Source organism: Mus pahari, chromosome 4 (assembly GCF_900095145.1).
Source record: "Mus pahari chromosome 4, PAHARI_EIJ_v1.1, whole genome shotgun sequence".
In the NCBI taxonomy this organism is placed as follows: Eukaryota; Metazoa; Chordata; class Mammalia; order Rodentia; family Muridae; genus Mus; species Mus pahari.
The window spans coordinates 125,154,152-125,174,873 of NC_034593.1; the positions used below are offsets into that span (position 1 = coordinate 125,154,152).

At 41.7% G+C, this 20,722-nt stretch overlaps 1 pseudogene; it reads right to left on the reverse strand.

The window, feature by feature from the left end:
- Positions 1-13,088: 13,088 nt before the first annotated feature.
- The window catches only part of LOC110320898, a 69,522-nt pseudogene continuing 61,888 nt past the window's right edge, over positions 13,089-20,722 (reverse strand).

Consider the following 20,722-nt stretch of genomic DNA (forward strand, 5'->3'; position numbering starts at 1 on the left):
TGTATGTGAGTGTGTGTTGGCAGTGTGTGTGGTATGTGTATGTGTGTGGTGGTAGTGTGTGTGTGTTACTGGTGTGTGTATGTGCTACATCCACTCCAGTAGTGAGGTCTGTCTGCAGCATGTATTGTGTGTGGTATGTGTGTTAGTGGGGTGTGTGTTAGTGGTATGCATATGGTAGGAGGTATGTGTGTGAGTGTGTGTTAGTGGTGTGTATGATGTGTGTGTGTGGGTGTGTGTGGTGGTAGTATGTGTGTTGGTGGAATGTGTGTGTGATATGTGTTGGTGGTATGTGTGAATGTGTGTTGGTGGTTTGTGTGTGTTAGTGGTATGTGTGGTATGTGTGTGAGTGTGTGTTGGTGGTAAGTGTGGTGTGTGGTGTCTGTGTGTGGTGGCAGTGTGTGTTAGTGGTGTATATATGGTGTATGGTATGTGTGTGTGTTAGTGGTGTGTGTGATATGGGGGGTATATAGTGGTAGTGTGTGTATTGGTGGAATGTATATGATGTGTGTTGGTGGTGTGTGTGTTAGTGATATGTGTGGTATGTGTGTGAATGTGTGTTGGTGGTAAGTGTGGTGTGTGGTGTCTGTGTGTGGTGGTAGTGTGTGTTAGTAGTGTGTGTGTGTTAGTGGTGTGTATATGGTGTGTGGTATGTGTGTGAGTGTGTGTTAGTTTTGTGTGTGATGTGTGTGTAGTGGTAGTGTGTGTTGGTATGTGTGTGTTTGTGTTGATGGTGTGGTGTGGTGTGTGTATGTGTGTGTGTGTGTGTGTGTGTGTGAAGGCTATTATATGCATTTCTCATTTACATAGATTTAAACAAATGAGGACAGTAACATTGCAATCCAGTTCATGTTAGCAGCAGATGAGAAGGAAAAGGTGCATGTAACATGCAAGGAAAGGGAGCATAGATGTGTCATGAAGAGCTCTGAGCCACTCACTGCTCAGACCCAGTCTTTAAAAGTAGTAAGAAAAACTCAAATGACCAAAGAGAAAAATAAGTGGACAAGAACCTAGGCTCGTTTACTTAGAAAGGAACTCATATGATTGTAAATGCATAAAAAGATACTTAATTTAATTAATAATCAAAGATATACAAATTAATAGCATAATAAGAAATTGACGGATAATTAAACGCATTAGTTAACAATTGATCAGTCCATAAACTGATGAAGTCAGAGAAAAAACTCTTCACCCTGTGGGAACTACACCTCAGCATCTGTCATGGCTGTACGAAGTCGGTGAAAAAAGCATTTTGTGAACCAGCTAGACCGTATTTCATTACCATTGTTCTTTGAACCCCTTTGCTTATTATAGCTATGAAAGAATTGTGAAATCATAGCCTCTGTCGTGTTTTATAATTGCCACCCTGATTTTTCAGCCTTCGTTTTAGAAGTTGGCAATGATGTGAGCCCTAGTTCACTGTAAACACTGGCATTTGAAAATAAAACCATGACATCAGTCTGCTTAGTGTTTCCAGTGGGATGTCAAAGGCAGAGTAACGTGACACCACAATCTATTTAGGAAACACTAAAACAGGCTCTTCCACAAAAGGTCGTTTTTCTGATGTTACCTTTTCTCTGTTGCTGCATGTACCAACCTGTTCTTTTTCATACTGAATTTTGCTTTAATATGAGAGTTTTGGACATTAAAGTTTTTCTTAGCATTCTTTTCTGAAAAAAAAAATAGTACACTTATAATTTGCAATAAAAAATGTGTTCAGTAGCATTTAAGATAACAAGTTTTGGTTGAGTTCGATACAAACGATAGATAGTCACAGTAAAAACACGATCTGGACTTTGCAGTTTTATAGAGGTTCTTAATGCTGAAGTGGTGAGTCACTTCTTATTGAGGCAACTACTTCATCTGTTGTAAACAAATACTGGTTCCTGTCATAGATTCAAGGCTAGGCTTCGTTATCTATGTTTGTTTCCATAGCTGTAAGCTTTGGGGTTTGGTTTTTGCTTTTTTTTTTTTTTTTTTTTTTTTTTTTGCGTAAATCTATTACTATCAACAAGATGGCCATGGGAGAGGCTGCCCAAATACTAACCAGTCCTTGGAGTGCTTTCAGATGGACAGTACTTTCAAGTTAGCACATACATGACTGAAACAGGTCTCAGTGGGGCTTAAAACAAAGAGCAGATTCATTCAGCTTATAACATTCCTTACCAGTGTCCACAGACGAGCTATCACAGTAACACACCAGTAGGAGCGTCATGAGATACAACAGCTTGTTTCCTCTCGTGGTTGAAGGTTACAAATACAAGGTAAGGGTGCTGGCAGGTGGCATCTGCCCGAGGCTCCTCCTTGGTGTATAGATGGCCCTTTTGTCCCCACGTCTTCCCATTGTCTTCCTCTATTGGTGTATGTATCTTAATCTCTCCTTCATTTAAAAACACCAGCCTTAATAGACTACAGCCCCCAAGGAGAGGTACTACTTTAATGTATTTGCTTCTTTAAAAGTCCCACCTTCGGGCTGGTGAGATGGCTCAGTGGGTAAGAGCACCTGACTGTTCTTCTGAAGGTCCAGAGTTCAAATCCCAGCAACCACATGGTGGCTCATAACCATCTGTAACAAGATCTGATGCCCTCTTCTGGAGTGTCTGAAGACAGCTACAGTGTACTTACATATAATAAATAAATAAATCTTTAAAAAAAATAATAAAAGAATAAAAAAAAAGTCCCACCTTCAGGCTGCTGGCAGTCCTCTAGTTACTCCTCAGACTAACGCCCTCCTGCAGTGTATACAAAAACTGTTCTTCCTATTCTCTTCCACTGCCTGCCAACTTCTTGTCTGTCGCCACACCAGTGGACACCAGTCCACTGCCATTATGTGTATGTTGTATATTGCCTACCACAGCCACTAAAATATAAACATTTATATAAAGAACTCTATTAAAAACACTATAGATAAAATGAAATTGTTTGAAAATGAGAATAAAGGGTCAGCAGCTAAGAGTGCTGGCTGTTGTTACAGAACGCCTGAGTTCAATTCCCAGCACCCACGTGACAGTTCACAACTTCTTGTACATCTAGTTAGGCTTTGCTATCACCAAGAAAACAAATTACAATAAATGCCAGGGGGGGTCTAGGGAAATAGAATCCTTATTAACTGCTAATAAGAATGGAAATATCTGTAGCCCATAAAGACCTGTATAAAAGTTTCTCTTTTAACAAAGTAAAATTCAAGCTATCATATGATCCAGCTATACCAATCCTAGGTATATACCTAAAGGACTCTAAATCAATCACAGAGACACTTGACTATGTTCATTCACTGCTGTCCCATTCATATCTTGGGAATGGAAGTAGGCTGGATGCTTATCCATAGATAAATCCATTATGAAATCTTCTGAAATGAAAAACAATGAAACCATGACAGTTTCAGGAAAACAAAGGCAAATGAAAACCATTATGTTAAACAAAGTAAGCCAGACATGCTAGTGAAGTGACCCGTAGGTAAAGATACTTGCAGCAGAGCCTGCCAACCTGAGCTCCATCAAGTTCAACCAACAGAAGCCATGTGGTAGGAGAGAACTCACTTCCCTCGGTTGCCCTCTCACTTCCACACAGTTACCACAGCCTTGTGTGCTCATGTGCACATGTGCACACATGTGGGGCAAGTGGAACCGTGTCACCAGACAAAAGCTGGGAAGGCTGAACAGATTCAGAAACCCTGGTACTTCTCATATCTGAGAATGGTAGGCAGCTTCCCTTACTGGACATCCCTTCCTGCAAAATCTCTGGTCCACCCTGAATAAGAAGTATACACCCATTTTCCACAATGAACAATGAATAAAGATTTTGGACAAACAAGGACTGTCTCATCAAGAACTGCTGTGAGGGGAAGTCTTTATCAACAGAGGCATGCTGCCTAAGTCTCCCACAGAAGGCAGTCAGGGAGTGGACACTCACCCCTGAGCTAAGCCAGGGAATTTGGGAACCCCTGACTCCTTGGCCTCAACCTGCGCTGTTTCTAACCCCGGGCTGGGCCCCCCATGTTAGGCTGCGTTCTGCACCCACACACATACAACTCGATGGCAGTGTGAGTGGAAGGCAGCCTAGCACACTGCCTGAATGACTTTCACACACCCCAGAGGTGAGGCAGAACACAGACTTATACACCCAACAGAGAGAGAGAGAGAGAGAGAGAGAGAGAGAGAGAGANGAGAGAGAGAGAGAGAGAGAGAGAGAGAGAGAGACAGAGACAGAGACAGAGACAGAGACAGAGACAGAGAGACAGAGAGCAAGAGAAAATAAATCTCTCTTTAAAAATTCAAACTCAGGCCAATACTACTTAACAACGTATTTCTCTCAGATGCAGAACATATATTTGAACTTACATAAACTTGTTGTGTGTGGGAAGGTTAAGTCATGAACAGAGAAAAGGAATCATGAGAGGAGGGGAAGAGCTTTGGGTGAAGAGGTAGAATGGAAATCACGTGGTATGACTGACTAGGCTACAGAAGAAAAGCAACCAGAAGAGGCAACGGGTACGTGAAAGAAGGGGGGAGGAGAATGGACAGGAACTGTGATGATATCCGTATGCCACAACACAGCAGCAGTGTTATTTACAGCTCAAAACATGAGCACACAGGCGGTGGAGCCGGGAGCACGGCCTCAAGTTCTAAAGCAGGGATGGGTCGCATAGTGAGGAAGGAGGAGAGAAGAAACGAGAGACAAAGGCGGTGCTATAATCGAACACCTTCTCAGGACCAAGGGCCACTCCTCCCATGGATGTCCCACAAGGCCATCCTCTATTGCATATGCAGCTGGAGCCATGGATCCCTCCATGTGTACTCTTGGAAAGTCTGATGCCCCAGTGTGGGCGAATGCCAGGACAGGGAAGCGGGAGTGGGTGGGTTAGTGAGCAGGAGGAGAGAGAATGGGATAGGGGGCTTTTGGAGGGGAAACCAAGAAAGGGGATAACATTTGAAATGTAAATTTTAAAAAAAAATCTAATAAGAAATTTTAAAAAATAAAATAAAAAACACCTTACTTTGCATACCGCTGTTATAAAAACCAAACTGTCAGAACTAAGAGCTGGGCAGTGCTTTGCTGGGGCCTCCTTATTTGTAGTGAGCAGAGAAAACTGACAGAAAGTTCTGACCTGACTCACAGATATGTCCCAAAGAATGGCTCCCTAAATGACAGCTACAGCCATCCAAACTGTTGCATGCCCCAGGCTTCCCCACTGAGGATGAAAAACAAGCAGACCACAGCAAAGATTTTCATCTTTATAATCAGTTCTCCAAATAAGAAGAGCCCTGCTTAAAGCAATAGCCAACCCCATGCCAGAAGGCTTTTCCCAGAGCCTCCAGGGACACAGCATACTCTACCACTGAGTCTCAGACCTGCTGGTGTGCACCGGGAGAGCCAAAGGTCAAGACTGCTCTGAGCCCAGAGCCTGGAAGCGTTCGCTTTAGTCGTCATCCATGATCAACCCAAACTGTGCTGCCTGCACACCCTCCCACTTCCCAGCACGGAAACCATTGCAAGAGTGGGATGCGTGCATCCAAGATGATTTCTTCTTGCTCGAGGATAATTCGTTGTTCGTCTGTTCTTCTGCATGTGTTGCTTAGCGCTCGTCCATATATATCTTTTGAGTAAGCAGAAGGAGGAAAGGCAATTTCGACTTAATGTTGCTATGAACTAAGAGCTTCCTGGCCTCAGAGGCATGACTAGGAGAACACTGAACAAGCTGTTGTGAGAGAAAAGTATTTCTGGGAATCTAGAATCACTGAGTTGGCTCATCTTCATCACCCTGAGTTTACGGTCTTACAACAATTTACATGTACAATAAGGCTTTCATGATAGTCTTATAGGACATCTTTCTGATACTTTTCTTCAAGCAAGAAAAATAAACAAGTTCTCTTTTCAAAAAAAATTCAGAACTAAATCAAGAAAGTAAACAAAAAACATAAGAGACAAACAAAATTTAAATGCCAGGATCCTCTCTACTGAATGGAACTCAGAGCTTATAAAGACACACACCCTTTGCCCCATCTGTCTTAGTTACTGTTCTACTGATGTGGGAAGACCAAGGCAACGCTTATAAAAGAAAGTATTTCATTGGGGCTGGCTTACAGTTTCAGAGGTCTAGTCCATTCTCATCATCTTAGGAGCATGTCAGCATGTTGGCAGACATGGTGCTAGAGAAAGAGCTGCAAGTTCTGCATTCAGATCCATGGGCAGCACAGAGAGGGAGATTCAGGATTGGGAATGGGTTTTCTTGAAACCTCAAAGCCCACCCCTAGTGACACACTTCCTCCAACAAGCCCGCACCTCCCTATCCTTTCAAACAGCACCACCGACGATCAAAAGCTGGTAACTGAAGACAGGATTGCATTAATATAAAAATTAACTAATAGACAAAACTATTCTCAGTCACGGGAAGACATAATTCCCATACTTTGCATAATGTAAGAACAGCCAGTGTCTTGTGAAATGACACCCAGACTTGACATGGCCAAGGAATTGGGAATCACCGGGTATCTAGGCAGCTTAGCTTAGCTAAGAAGTCTCCCCCAAAGAAATCACTCTGAAAAGAATAGTATTACAGCAAAGCTCCAGAAGAAATATACTATCTTCATTACTTCGATTACATGAAACTAGAAAGACAGAGATTGCAGGTTAAAAAGAGAAGGGACAAAGTCTCCATCACTGATGTAGAAAATGGATGGAGTACCTACTTGTCCCCAGAGGCAAAAGATGCTGCAACTATGACTACAATCTGTTTCCCAGCCACCAGTTTGAACCAGTCCTTCCTGAATTTGTGGATCTCCAGAATATGTGCTTCGTGCAGCTCTGCTCAATTGCTATCGCTTCCAAAGACATCGGGGTCGTGTGTTCTGTGAGCTAGGAACATATGGTAGCATCTCAGCTTTTAAAGTACAAATGGTAAAGGCCAAAGGTGGAGCTCAGTGCCACCAGCATGCTCAGCACCCTGGCTTCAACCCCCAGCACACCCCCATGAGAAGAAAAGAACTAATAGAACTAATAAGTAATACTAACAATAAATAACAACTCCTGGGGAAAACAAGGATTAGAATCAGATATCAAATCCATGTGACTTGTAACAAGAACATTCAAAACAAAAGCAATCCTAGAAACAAACAAAAAGCTACAACAATAAATGAATAAATGAATGTTGCCATATACACAGAATTTTACCAGTGGAATAGAAAGGAAGACCATGCAAGGAAGAGGGCCCAGTGGGGAAAGGCACTGGGAACCTGGGGACCTGAGTCTAACTGTAGAATCCATATAAAGTTGGAAGGGTAGAACTGGACCCACAGAGTTGTCCTCCAACCCCAAAAGGTATGTTGTTGTATATGTGCACATGTTCACGCACTAATAATAATAGTAGTAGTAGTAGTAGTAGTAGTAGTAGTAGTGATGTTAAATTACATACATACATACATACATACATACATACATACATACATACATACATACATACATAATAGATAGATGGACAGATGGACAGACAGACAGAGAGACAGGTGGATGGATGAATAAATAGAAAAGGCTAACTTTTTTTTTTTTTTTTTTTTTTTTTTTTNGTTTCTCGAGACAGGATTTCTCTGTGTAGNCCNGGCTGNCCTNGAACTCAGAAATCTGCCTGCCTCTGCCTCCCAAGTGCTGGGATTAAAGGCATGTGCCACCACTGCCCGGCAAAGGCTAACTTTTGAAAAGGTATTGTATTAGCTATTTTTCTGTCAGAGCAATGAAACAGCATGTCTAAAAGCAAGTAATGGAAGAAAGAATTCATTCTAGCTATGGTTACAGATAGGAACTATGGCAAGGAAGTTATGGCAGCAGCTGGCCAAAGCAGGAAGCTGGCTGGTCACATTTTGTGGCACAGGAAGTACACAGAGCAAACTGAATGTAAGCAAGGCTATAAACTCTCAAAGCCCACCCCAGTGATAGAATATTTTCTCTGTCAGGGTGTCAAGGACTAGAGATTCTATCTTCTCCCCGAAGGATGCCACCAATTAGAGACTAAGTTTTCAAATACATGAACTTACAGGTGCTTATTTCTCATTCAAACTACCCTGGAGACAACACCACCCAGAATAACAGCAACAACCTGAGAAACAAGGGGAATGGAGCAACCCAACCCACACTGTGAACACCGAGTATGGGGGAAGAATGCAGAGAGGTGGACCTCAGAGTACACAGTGTCTGGTACCCCACTGCCTTCCCTGTGTTCATGGAAGATAGGTTTCCTTTTTTGTTACTTGTTGGCACCACTGAAAACCAAGGCAAATTCAGCTGGAGTCTCCCTCAGCTAAAGTGCTTAGAACCAGATGCGCTTCAGATTTCAGAGATGTTTTGTTTTGTAATGTTTTCACATGCGATGCCTTGGGCAAAGACCTAAAACTCAGAAGTCAACTGTATCCTATGTGTGCCTTCTACAAAGAGCCTATGGCTAATTTTATACAATATGTCCATTCGTTTTGTATGTGAAACAAACTTTTATGTGCTATTATGTCACTTATAGAATAACATCAGTGCTCAAAAATGTCAGATGTTAGAACGTCAGATTTTGAATTTTTAGATTCGGGATGCCCAATTTCCATTGAGATGCTCCTCTTGTTTAACAGTGACTTGTAAGGTTATGTGTATGATAGAAACACAGAGTTTAGCAGCAATACATAGTAGATATCCTCAAGGCCACAGGAATATGAGCTAAAGAGAACTTTTAAGATACTTGAGTAAGAATAAAGTCATGAAATAGCCATACTTCCCAAGCCAGTGCCTTGCTTTTAAGTGTCAACAACACTTCTCTGTCCCTGCTGTCACTGCCCCGTGAGAAATAGTTTACCTCCTTCTGGAACATAAACTCCATACAGCCCTGTTCTCTAACACTCTGTCTTTTGAGTCACTGTGGAAGAAACCCATTTCATGGTAAGAGGTATCAGGTAAACACTAATTTGTGTTTGTCACTCTGCTCAACACTTAGGGCACATAGTGCAGCCATGCTCATGATCCAGGAAGCAAGACCTTATTTCTTCAAATATCAGGCTTAGAGAGTAAATGTAAAGTCTTACTTCCGTTAAGATGTGGAATCCGAATGAAACCACGTTCATCTGTGAGTTTAGCAAGACCCATTACATGCCAGAAAATCAGATCTTATCAACTCTAACAAAGGCTTAAAATGGAGAGAGGACTAAGTACAAACCCCATGTTCTAAGGCCAAGGAGGACCACACCAGCATCTGGAGTTCAGTGTGGGTGAACGCAGGAGGAAAGCAAGTCTGGTAAGCAGACAGATGTCCGTGACTACCACGTGAACAGCGCAAGCCCTTGCCTGCATCTTTGTAGACTGGTGTGGAGCTGTGTGACGAACATAGCATAAATCCAGCTTATTGAAAGCTTGCTACAGCTAGCATCCCAAGAGCACTTCAAAGGACAGTGTGTGAAACATACGGTCCCCAGACAGATGCCATCAGGAGGTAGTGAAATCTGGAAAAGGTAGAGCCTAGTGAGAGGTTTTTAGGTTACTGGAAGAATGTCACCAAGGAGATTGTGGAACCCTCATCCCCGCTTTGAGATAATCAGCTTCGTTCCACCTTGAACTTCTGAAATGAGATGCTGTTTGCTCAAAAGCATAAAGCCAGGGAGTCAGATGGCCCTGGATGCACCCTCCAAAGCTGAGAGTCAAAATTATGTAAATTTTCTGACAATGTGGGCTATTTGTTACAGTCCCAGAAAACCAATGGAGAGCTGGACCTACTGCAGAGAGTAGGTGAGAAACCCAACCAAAGTAGGTGCTCTCCACAGTTACTTCTGACTCATAACAAGCTCTAAACTGAGTGTTAGGCCAAGCGATGTAAATGCACATGCTTGAAACCAGAGCCCGGGTTCCTAGCCTGGTCTATCACTAAATATCCATGTAGTCTTTCATCTGTGGTCTTCAATCTCATTGTTTCAAAGAACAAGGCTGGCAAGCGGGGAACTGTGGGAAGGTGGTGGTCTAGAGACATAGCTAAACAGTTAAGAACATACTACACTCATAGAAGGAAGACTAGAGTTTGGTTTCCAGCACCCATATTGGTAGCTTACAACCACTTTTAACTCCAGTTCCAGGGGATCTAATACTCTCTTCTGGCCTTTCTGGGTATCCAGACATATATGGTAGACACACAGAAACACACATATATACATATGATGAATAAAAGCGAAAATACATTTTTTAAAAACTGGCCTGGCATCAAGGCCATAGTATTACATGACCACAGAATGTCTTACAGACACAAAGGTCCTGTGAGGGCACACCAGACACGTTTAGTAGTCTTCTCTACATTTTTAAGTATAGCCTTGCCTTTCTGGTAGACACCAGTCCCACACTGAAAGGAAATCAGCCAAAGAGGATGTGCTTTAATGCGCACGAGGTCACCAGGAGGCTAAGGCCTCTCAAGTGTCCCCAATGCCAGGTGTGGATACAGCAGACTATTTTCGGCTCCCACTCACCAAATACCTTGGCAGCTTTACACAGGTTCACAGGTTCAAGGACTTGGCAGGAAGGGCTCCACAGGTGGCAGATCTTTAAAACGCTCCAAAAGGCAGGCCAGAGAGTGAAGGTTCTCCTAGGATGGCCTGGCCGTGTTGGGTTAAGGCCAGATTCTAAACTCCACAACTAAAGCAAGTGTTAGGTCTAGGGGCTACTGCACATTCACTAACCCTCTTTCAGAGTGGCTGGATGAATGGCTATTTGCATTTTGATGGGATTCATAGAGTACAAATCTAGATTAAAAGAACTATGAGAACTAGACATAAATAATTTGAAACGTGTGTTCATGTTGTAAAGATTGCATTCACTTAATCTAACCCTAAAAGTCCAAAGAATTTTGAGCTGCAAATAGCCACATTGAAAATGCAATGATCAGTAATAATAGTGAAACTATTGAATGAGTTTAAACCAAAGGGTTTCAGACTACTGCCCATGGGTCACATTTCATACCTGTGCAATTTTTGTTTATTATGGCTCACGAATAGGTGGAAAGACCGTACGTACCTTTCTAATCTGTACAGTTGTACACAGTGGCCCAGCACAACCAAATTCAAATATCTGTCTTTTCTTGAGAAACCTAATGGTGTCAAATAAAGCCTACGGTCCCTTGCAGCAATAGCCCAGCCCCTCCCGTGATCAGAGAGAGGGCTGGCTGCATGCTAGGCCCCTGATCTCCTTGCCTATGGTCCCCTATGCAGAAGGCAACTGAATACCTCCGAGGATTTCCTTAATACATACAAAGTGAAGACTCCATCCTCAGGATGAGAGGCCAATTCTGCCTCTCAGAGTCAGTCATTCAATGATCTCCATTTTTTTTTTTTTTTTTTTTTTTTTGACCTGGGCTATTTCTGAGGCTGTGAAAACGCATGTATTCTTTTCAATAAGAATCTGTCACCGTTCCTGCTTTAAACATATGTCCAATTTGGCAGCTCTGGTCAGCAGCTGTAATAACTCTCTCTCTCTCTCTCTCTCTCTCTCTCTCTCTCTCTCTCTCTCTCTCTCTCAAATTTCAAAGAAAGTTTAAGGGTAAAAACCGGAAATGCAGTTGCTTCCACAGAAAGTCCTGCTACTGCTGGGTGTGTGCCGAAGGGGAAATTGTGACAACAGCTAAGTTTAAGTAACTTGTATATCATTATTTAAATTTGTGACCAGAGCTATGTTTAAGTAACTCACATATCTTTACTTTGGTGCATGCTCCAATGAAATATGTCAAATTTTGGGTTATTCTTCCTCTTTTATGGAGACCTTACTGATTTGGTCCCTTGAGAATGTAGAAAGATCCTAAAAGAAAAGTTTCATTCATATGTTAAGGCAGGTTGTATTATCATCACAAATGAAGGAAAATGTCAGTCCTGACAGCACCATTGAGATACATGCAAACATAACCTAGGCAACCTTTGGCTTAGGGAAAGAAAATAAGGCTATTTTTTCAAATGCTAACACTGTTGACAAGAAGTTGGACAGAGATTCTGCGGGAGATTCTGTTTCTAAATATAATGTAAATCAATCCGCTGGTCATCAGAGGCCATGATGTCCCACTGTCCTCATAACTCAAGACACAAGAAAACCCTTAGGAACCGTCGCAATGGAAATGTAATACTGGCTTGTGTACCTGTGTCAGCTAAACAGTAATGTTCATTTCTGTAATTAGCCCAAATAATATGTAATAAATCCCAATTTTATGTAAAAGAAAGATCACTGATGTCTTAAAAAAAGAAAATCACAACTTTAATGTATTTTGCATCCAGATAAACTTAACATTCGAAATGAAACCTGTTTCCTTGCTTACATTATTTTGAGTTTCTATTTAGAGTATTCCAAATTTTCCAAACTTCACTGAAGTTTTTTAGAGAAATAATTAGGTTTTGAGAAATTTACAGCATTTCCATACTTTAAGAAAGAATATAGTATTTAAAGATCTTGAAATACCTTTTCCCAAAACTGACCTTAGGGTGCCCAATGCCAACTGATACATCTACAACACAATCCCCTACACCTAAGGCACAGGGAACAGCAAAAAAAGGGGAGCAGGAAGATTGTAAAAGCCAGAGGAGCAGAATGTCCGCTGGGAAATAGTGTTTACTATACATGAAATGGAAACTTCAGAAACAACACCGAAACGAGGCCTGCATGGGGTCAACCACAGTTGACATGCCAGCGCTGATGAGTCTCACAAGGCCTCACCCCTAGATGAAGGGCTGCAGATAATTAATGACTGCTTAAAAAAGGGGGTGGGGGACAGGGAAGGCAGCATTCTCCAGAGCCCTGAGCCCTCACTAGGTATCCAACTTCAAATAGCTAGACCTAAAAATATATACATGCTGGAAATACTAACATTTGCGTGTGTGTGTGTGTGTGTGTGTGTGTGTGTGTGTGTGTGTGTGTATGTGTTTATATAACAATGATAGAAGTCATGAATTTGAGATGGAGTGAGAGGACACGGGAGAAGTCAGAGTGAGAAGCAGTGGTGGAAATTAGGTAAATAAAATATTCATATGTGAAACTGTCAAAAAACATTAAATTAATTTTTTTTTAATTTTGTAATTATATTTATGTAAAGAAAACTTAGTGTACATTTAACCCAGATTAGTGGTGAGTTCTTTAACCTTTGCCTTTTTTTAGTTTGGCAATGCGAGCCACAGACTTAAGACCCAGGACGTTGCCTCCCCAGTGGCAGCAGATCTTGTCATATCTGCCATTATAATTGGTCCTAATGGCTTCCACCAGCTTAGCCAGAGCACCCTTGTCTTCGAAGTTAACCTGTGGGAAGGCAACAGTGGTGCATGTCTTTCTGTGGACCAGGTGCCCCAGCCTGGCCTTTCCCCTGATGATGCAGTAGGGCATTCCCATCAGTAAGGCAGGCAGGAAAACCACCAGTGGGGTCTACATCATGGGCAGTCACCACCAGCTGAGCCTTCTTGTTCTCCATCAAGGTGGTGACTGTATTAACTCCTGCTAGGAGGACAGGAGGTCTCTTAGTTGGGATGTCCCCTTTGCCAGCAGCTTTCTTCTCAGCACGGGCCAGTAGCCTTTGCTTCTTCTCATGCTCTGTCTCTGGTCTGTACTTGTGGGCAAGCTTAAGCAGCTGAGTAGCTGTTTGCCTGTCCAGGGCCTGGGTGAACTGGTTAACGGCAGGAGGTACTTTCAGCCGCTTATAGAGGATGGCTCTTTGCCTCTGCAGCCTGATGTAGTAGGGCCATTTGACAAAGCATGTTAGATCTCTTTAGGGCTGGATGTCCTGCCAATGCCGAAGTTCTTGGGCCTTTTGTCAAACAAATGATTGACCACCTTTTTGGCCTCCTGTTTCTTGACTCTGGCAGAGACTGGGGCCACCTTCTTCCCCTTGGCCTTCTTTCCTTTGGGTATCTTGCTGGGCTGGAGGAGAGAGCTAAATTAAATTTAAAAGAGAGGATAAGAAGGCTAAAATCTTCATGATGAAACTCATTCTGTATAATTAATACATGTTAATACAAACATTAATAAGTAAATGAGTGTCTGGATTCTGCAAAAAGAAGTATTTGGCTTGAATAGTTTGGGCTCAAAGGCACTCCCTGCCTTAGTGTTCTGTGAGTTTAAGATATTCTAAGTAAAATGAAAGGAGCAGGGGATGTCCAAACCCTCACATTTACTTTCTTCCCACTGCTGGTAAGAGTCAGCAAATGAGACCATAAATCACCACCTGTGTTGTGAGCACAGCTGAACCTCGAGATCAAAAGGTGGAGCCCTGGCTTTGGCCAATTAGGTTAAAATGTATAAGCCACAGAAATGAGAAAAACCTTGACAGATGGAAACCGGCAGTTCAAAAGTGACAAGGAAAACACCTTCAAAGTCAGAAGGACCTCAGTTTAAACCCGGATTCTGGAATAAACAGTGCTATCTGCTTTTGAATAGGGAGAAGATCCCCTTGGCAGAAGGGAGATCCGGCCTGACAAGGGTGATTGAAAATGTCACCTGTCACTTGTATCTATTCTGCCCTCTGTCACAGAATCTCCTGCCACTCCAACCATGCACACACAGGTGAGAGCAAAAGGGTGCTTGATCTGAGAAAAGACAGTCTCTGATGACTCGAAGGATGTGCCTATGAAGGACAAGATCAATCACACGTTCTTTTTGACAGAAGATTTTATAACTATGTACCTGAATCCAAAGGATCCAGCTCCTTAAACAGCAATCAGAGAAGCCTGCAGCATTTCTCAAGAAAGCAAACCCATTCTGCAAAGGAAAAATCTGCAGATGCACACTAGACTCCCTCTCACTTTTAAGGGCTCCTTCATCCAAGGCTAAATTGAATTTATAATTTTAAACGATGGATTTCAAAAGCCAAGGCAGTTTTCATTTTTTCAGTTGCTCTCTTGGCTCACGTTTGCGTTGAAATCTTCTTCCTCTATTGCCATCTTTTCCCCATTTCCCGTGTTAGAACTCTTTGTAGGCCCCTTCTCCGTTGCCATTCTATGATCTCCTTGCTTATCTCAGTATGAACCTCTTCTCCCTAAAATACATATCCATACCAGTCTAAATCTTATCTCTGTACTCCAGAACATCATTTCCTGAAATCCCAGAAAGACACAATCTGAGTCAGTTAGAGCAGCATTTCTCAACATTCCAAAGTGCGACCCTTTAATATAGTTCCTCATGTTGTGGTGACCCCAACCATAAAATTATTTTTGCTGCTACTTCGTAACTGTGATTTTGCTACTGTTATGAATTGTAATGTAAATATCTCTGTTTTCCCATGGTCTTAGGTAATGCTTGCAAAGAGGTTGTCTTAGGGTTTCCATTGCTGTAAAGAGGTACCATGACCAAGGCAAGTCTTCTAAAGGAAAACATTTAATAGGGGCTGACTTATTGGTTCTGAGGTTCAATCTATTATCATCATAGCAGGAAACATGGCAGTGTCCAGGCAGGCATGCTGCTGGAGGGGCTGAGAGTTCTACATTTTGTTCCAAAGGCAAAATGGAGAAGACTGGCTTCCAGGCAGCTAGAAGGACCTCAAAGCTAACCCCCCAAATTACACACTTCCTCCAAGAAGGCCTCACCTACTCCAACAAGGCCATAACTCCTAATAGTGCCACTTCCTGGGCCAAGCATATTCAAACCACCACAGGGGCCAGTCAACCCCCAAAGGGGTCATGACCCATAGATTGAAAACCACTGAGCTATAGGAAGGAAAGTGAATTTTAGAGTAATAATGATCAGCTGTTTATGGCTTCCGGGTGGATGACTGTAGACTATTTATGACTTCAAATCAGAAAGATGAAATCATATACTTTCTTAAGATTATTAGAATACTAATGGCTGAAGTGCATGGCTGCCTTGGAGTGCTTAGGGGTACACAGCAGCACGCTGGGTCCTTCATCTTCACTGCTTAATTTGATTGCATAGAAATTACTATCTATCCTCATTCTGTAAATGAGGAAACTGGGGTGCAGCTGGGTTAAGGGAGTTGTCATGGGTCCTAGGGCTGTCAAAGTCAGCTTTGAACTTGTGTTCTACAGAGAAAGAGAATGGAAAGGCTATGCAGATCAAGCTGGAATTTCCCAGCATTAGCATATAGGAGTGAGTTAGCATACCCATCTGAATTCTGGTTTTAAACTTGTGGTTTGGGACTGTAAACAAAATGGCGTTTCAAACGGAAACTGTAATTTAAATTTATAAGAAAATTATACTGAGTGAGACCTTATGGGAAAAGCTAGAAATGAAAACCCTGCTCCCAGATTCAAAGATATAGCATCTGCACGTCATCTGTGTGAACATGTTCACAAGGGAGGTACAGAAGCATGGCCCCAAAGAAACAAACAGTATCTCCCAGCATCACCAATAATCCCTCTAAAAGGACTGAAATTCACTATGTAGAAAAACTGAATTCTTAATTTTAAGATCTTTTTTTAGATGTTTGGTATTTCTTCATCTCCATCTCAACAAATCTCCTGGGAGGTTCCCCTCACACATCTCATACCAGAACATCATGTTCACACCTTAAAAATATATACCTCGGGAATGGCCAAGTGAGCTGTGAGTGGGTGGGCCTGTGAGTAAAATCCCATAAAACTGAGGGATGAGGTCAGAACGGCACCCCCACAAGGTCTCTGCCTGAACAGACATCCTATGACAAGAGCCACAGGCAGGGAGCGGGGCTTCTTGGCTGACACATGGGGCTTGGTTTTTAGCATCTCTTTAGTGCCAGCTGCTGCGCTCAGCATTTCACATAGTTTATCCTGCTATTGCTCACAAAAGGTATTCTGCGATGATCCAGAAGGGCAGTGTAGAACACAAATTTTGAGCTAGAATTCGTGCCCTAGGCTCAATGATTATGAATTGTATTGTGGAGCCCAATATTTAGCCTCTTTATGGTCAGCTTACAGATCTAAAAAATTTTGCCCCTGCCTTGGTAGGGCAGTGAGATAGGTATGTGGTATAGATAAACAATATTGGCTCTTACCACTGAGATCTCAATCCAGGCTCCCTAAGCTCCAATCCTACCTCTGCATCTATGTCATTATAAGCAAGTAACTTTGTCTCACAGACATAAACTCCTGTCACCTGTAAACAGAATTGACAACACTACACACTGGGGCTGTTTATGAGTTAAGTAGATTAATATAAGTGTTTAGACTAGAGCCTGGCATATATAAACACTCAATGATCACTGGCTGTTTTACACATTTTGTAGATGAGGAAAGAGAACTTTGGTAAGGGAAGGCGCGTATACACTCAGCTTACATACCATGTGAGTGGGGTCCAGGGTTCAACCTCAGACAAAATGACTCCAGTGGCCTAACCTACTTTAAGTGACTGCCAGAAAATCCTGAGATTTTCAACAAGTTAAATCTAGTGAAATATTTTTACATTATTATAACCTTAAATAGCTGTTTGTCTATCATTGAATAAAAGCTATTCAGTTCTGTGTGTGGAAAGATGGTTCAGTGGGTCGGAGCACTTGCTGCTCTCTTAGAAGGCCTGAGTTTGTTCTCAGAATCTACGGAGGTGGTTCAAATCCACCTGTTATTCTAGTTACAGTGTGATCTGACACTCTCTTCTGGCCTCAGTGGGCAACTGCACACACATCACACGTACATCACATGCATACACACACACACACACACACACACACACACACACACACACACACACCATGTACACTGAAAAATAAAAAATAAAAAATTATCCACTTCTCAGTAGCTTCTAAAATGGAGCAAACCACTAAATCCAAACGTGAAGTATTCAGGAAATTTTCTCTTTTAGCGGGAGTTATACTTTGCATGAATGTTTTCAGAAAATCTTCAAAATGGCTGTTCCTCTGTCTTTTCTCAGCTATTGTATCCCAAATCTCTTTATATCTTGTACCAAATCTCTTTATAGGCTCTGATTTCTGATTTTCCTTTTCTTTGTCCTGAAAAGGGGCTGGAGGCTTGCCCAGAATAAAACAGTATGCATTGAAAACAGCATGTTTTGTAGTTCAATAAACATTGGTGAATTTATGTAAAAGAGCACATGGCTTTGTGAGTGTTACAGCACTCTCCTTTTTTCTCCTTTCAAGTTGCTTCTCTTCTCCTGAGAAAGGCATGAGGGAAGGAAAAAGTCAAGATAATAACTGGCCAGCTACGATTCTCAGAGCTGACTTCAGGAAACTGTGAGGCTGTCAGGAGAACGAAAGATGTCTAAATTACAGATCTCCACTTTAACCATCTACAGAGGGAGAGCGGATGCCACAGATCACAGATCCCAAAATATAACATGAAAAAGGACTCTGATTCCCAACCTGGGACAAAAGGTGGAAGGAAAAACGGTTAGATGTGTGTGCTGGTCTCTTACTTTGAGGACAGAAATATTTATTAAATCTGGGGAGATGTCTAGGCTTCTGGTGGCGATTGTGACACTACAAGTGTTAGCACAGCACAACAGGCAAAAGTGGTCTGAGTTTTAACCGGGTATAGTGGTCCATATCTATAGTCCCAGAACTCAGAGGTTGAGACAGGGAGAGCAAGTTCAAGACCAGCCTGGAGTACATAGCAAATAGTAGCAAGATCCTATCAAATGAATGAATCTTAGTTGGGATATCCATTGCCAGAGATCAAAATAAGGGGGGGGGGGGGGAGAGAGAGAGAGAGAGAGAGAGAGAGAGAGAGAGAACAAAAAAGGGAGGGTCTTATCAGATCTGCAGAAATAGGTGGCATACAGAAGCCCTACTCTGCCGAGCTTCTAGAAAGTCAGTGAGCAAGTGCAAGGTTTTACACTGACTGAATGGAAGCCAAAGACAATCTTAAGCCTAAGAACAAAAAGGGGAGCTTTGGTCCCAACCCTGAGTCTATAGATAGGCAACAAGCTCAGCCTCTAAGGCTAACCCAGCAAGCACATCTCTGGTAAAGAAGAGGCATTCCATAAGAACAGGGGACAAGAAATACATAATCTTGAAAATAAGTCTGAAAGACAATCTGTCTTAGTTACTTTTCTTTTGTTGTGTAGAGACATCATGACCAAAGCAACTTATATAACAAAGAGTTTATTTGGGTTTACAGTTTCAGAGGGTGAGTCCATGACATCATGGCAAGGAGCATAATGGCAGTAGGCAGGCATAGTGCTGGAGCAGTAGTTGAGAGCTTACATCCTGACTGATCCTCAGGCAGGAGGCAGAGAGAGAGTGAGACCCGGCCTGATGTGGGCCCACCCCCCTGTAACACACCTTCTCCAACAAAGCCATACTTTCTAATGCTTCCCACAGTTCTAGCAACTAGGAACAAAACACTCAGATATATGAGCCTATGAGGGTCCTTCTCATTCAAACCATCAAAATGTGATACTGTAAAATATATCTTCCATGGCCAGGTACTCAATACCTAAAGTGCCCTGAATCTCCATAGTGACTGTGTCCCTTTTGGTTTGTTGGTATGTTTGTTTTGTTTTGTTTTTTAACTAATGAGTCAACTAATGACTAATGGCACTTATGTAGTAGCTTCAGGATAGAGGCTACTCTTCAAAAAGACTAAAAGAGGATTTCAAATGTTTTGGTTGGAATTTGTGGGGCTTAAGAGATGGCTCAGTGGCTAAGAGCACTGGCTGATCTTCCAGAGGTTGTGGATTCCCAACACCACTCTTGCAGCTCACACCTCTCTGTAACTCCAGCTGCAGGGATCCAACACTCACCAAGATGTGTATGCAGGCAAAAGACCAATATACATGGCATGAAAAATAAACAATGAAAAAAAAAAAAAAGATCAAATCATGAAAACCTTTTATCAGACAAAAAGAAAGCTTATTGAGAAATACTTGTTTGGGGGTTTTATAAGTTCTCTTCTCATTTTACTTTAATTTTATTGGATAATATTTTAACATGAATTTCCAAATGAAGAGAAATCAGAAAGAAATGGGGGAACTTTGAGTAGAAGGATCCTGGATCCTCACATTTAAATTTAAGTTCATAGCAATACTGGCCATTGTGATAAAATTGATTTGATGCAAAAAAATTCTACCTGAAATGTAAACTATATTCCCTGAAATGAACAAATGAAATCAGTTCTGTGGAACATATGCACCAAGAATACTTTTTAAATTAATTATAAAATCCATTTTTGTGAAAGTGTATTACCACATATTTATCATTTCTAAATGGTATCTGTGTTCTCATTTTATATGCCTTGCAAATAATATCCAATTTAAAATATTGTCTGAATGTGATAAGTAGCAGAAAGTTCGGGTTTATTTGTTATTACGATTTTCTAATATAAGCTTGAGAATGGTATACGTTTTGCCTCTGGGAGTTCTTTTTATATGGTGGGAAATAAATCAGTTTTCCTTTATATAAAACTTGTAATATGTCAAACCATTAAAATTTCATATCTGAAACATTTGTTTCACTTAGAAACTTCCATGATATACAAAAGAATATAGGCAAAGGTAGATTTTGATCAATATTTCTTGATGACTCAGTGACTGACCCTGGAGAATTCCTAAGACTGTCACAGTGGGTTATGAGACAAGATATATTTTCATGACAATACTAAAATGTTAATGGCTTTCTCTGCAGTTCTGACATTTGTACCAATAAGGGAAAGTGACAGTGGGGAAGTGCACGGGGGCTGACACCTAAGTCACAGCAGTGGGGTTCAAAGTCCTAAACTGGCACTTGTAATGAAAGTCATTAAGAGGGAAAGACTGAGGTAGGTTTTGAAAGATCTTCCAAAGGGGTGAGATAGAACTTTATTTACACATGTGA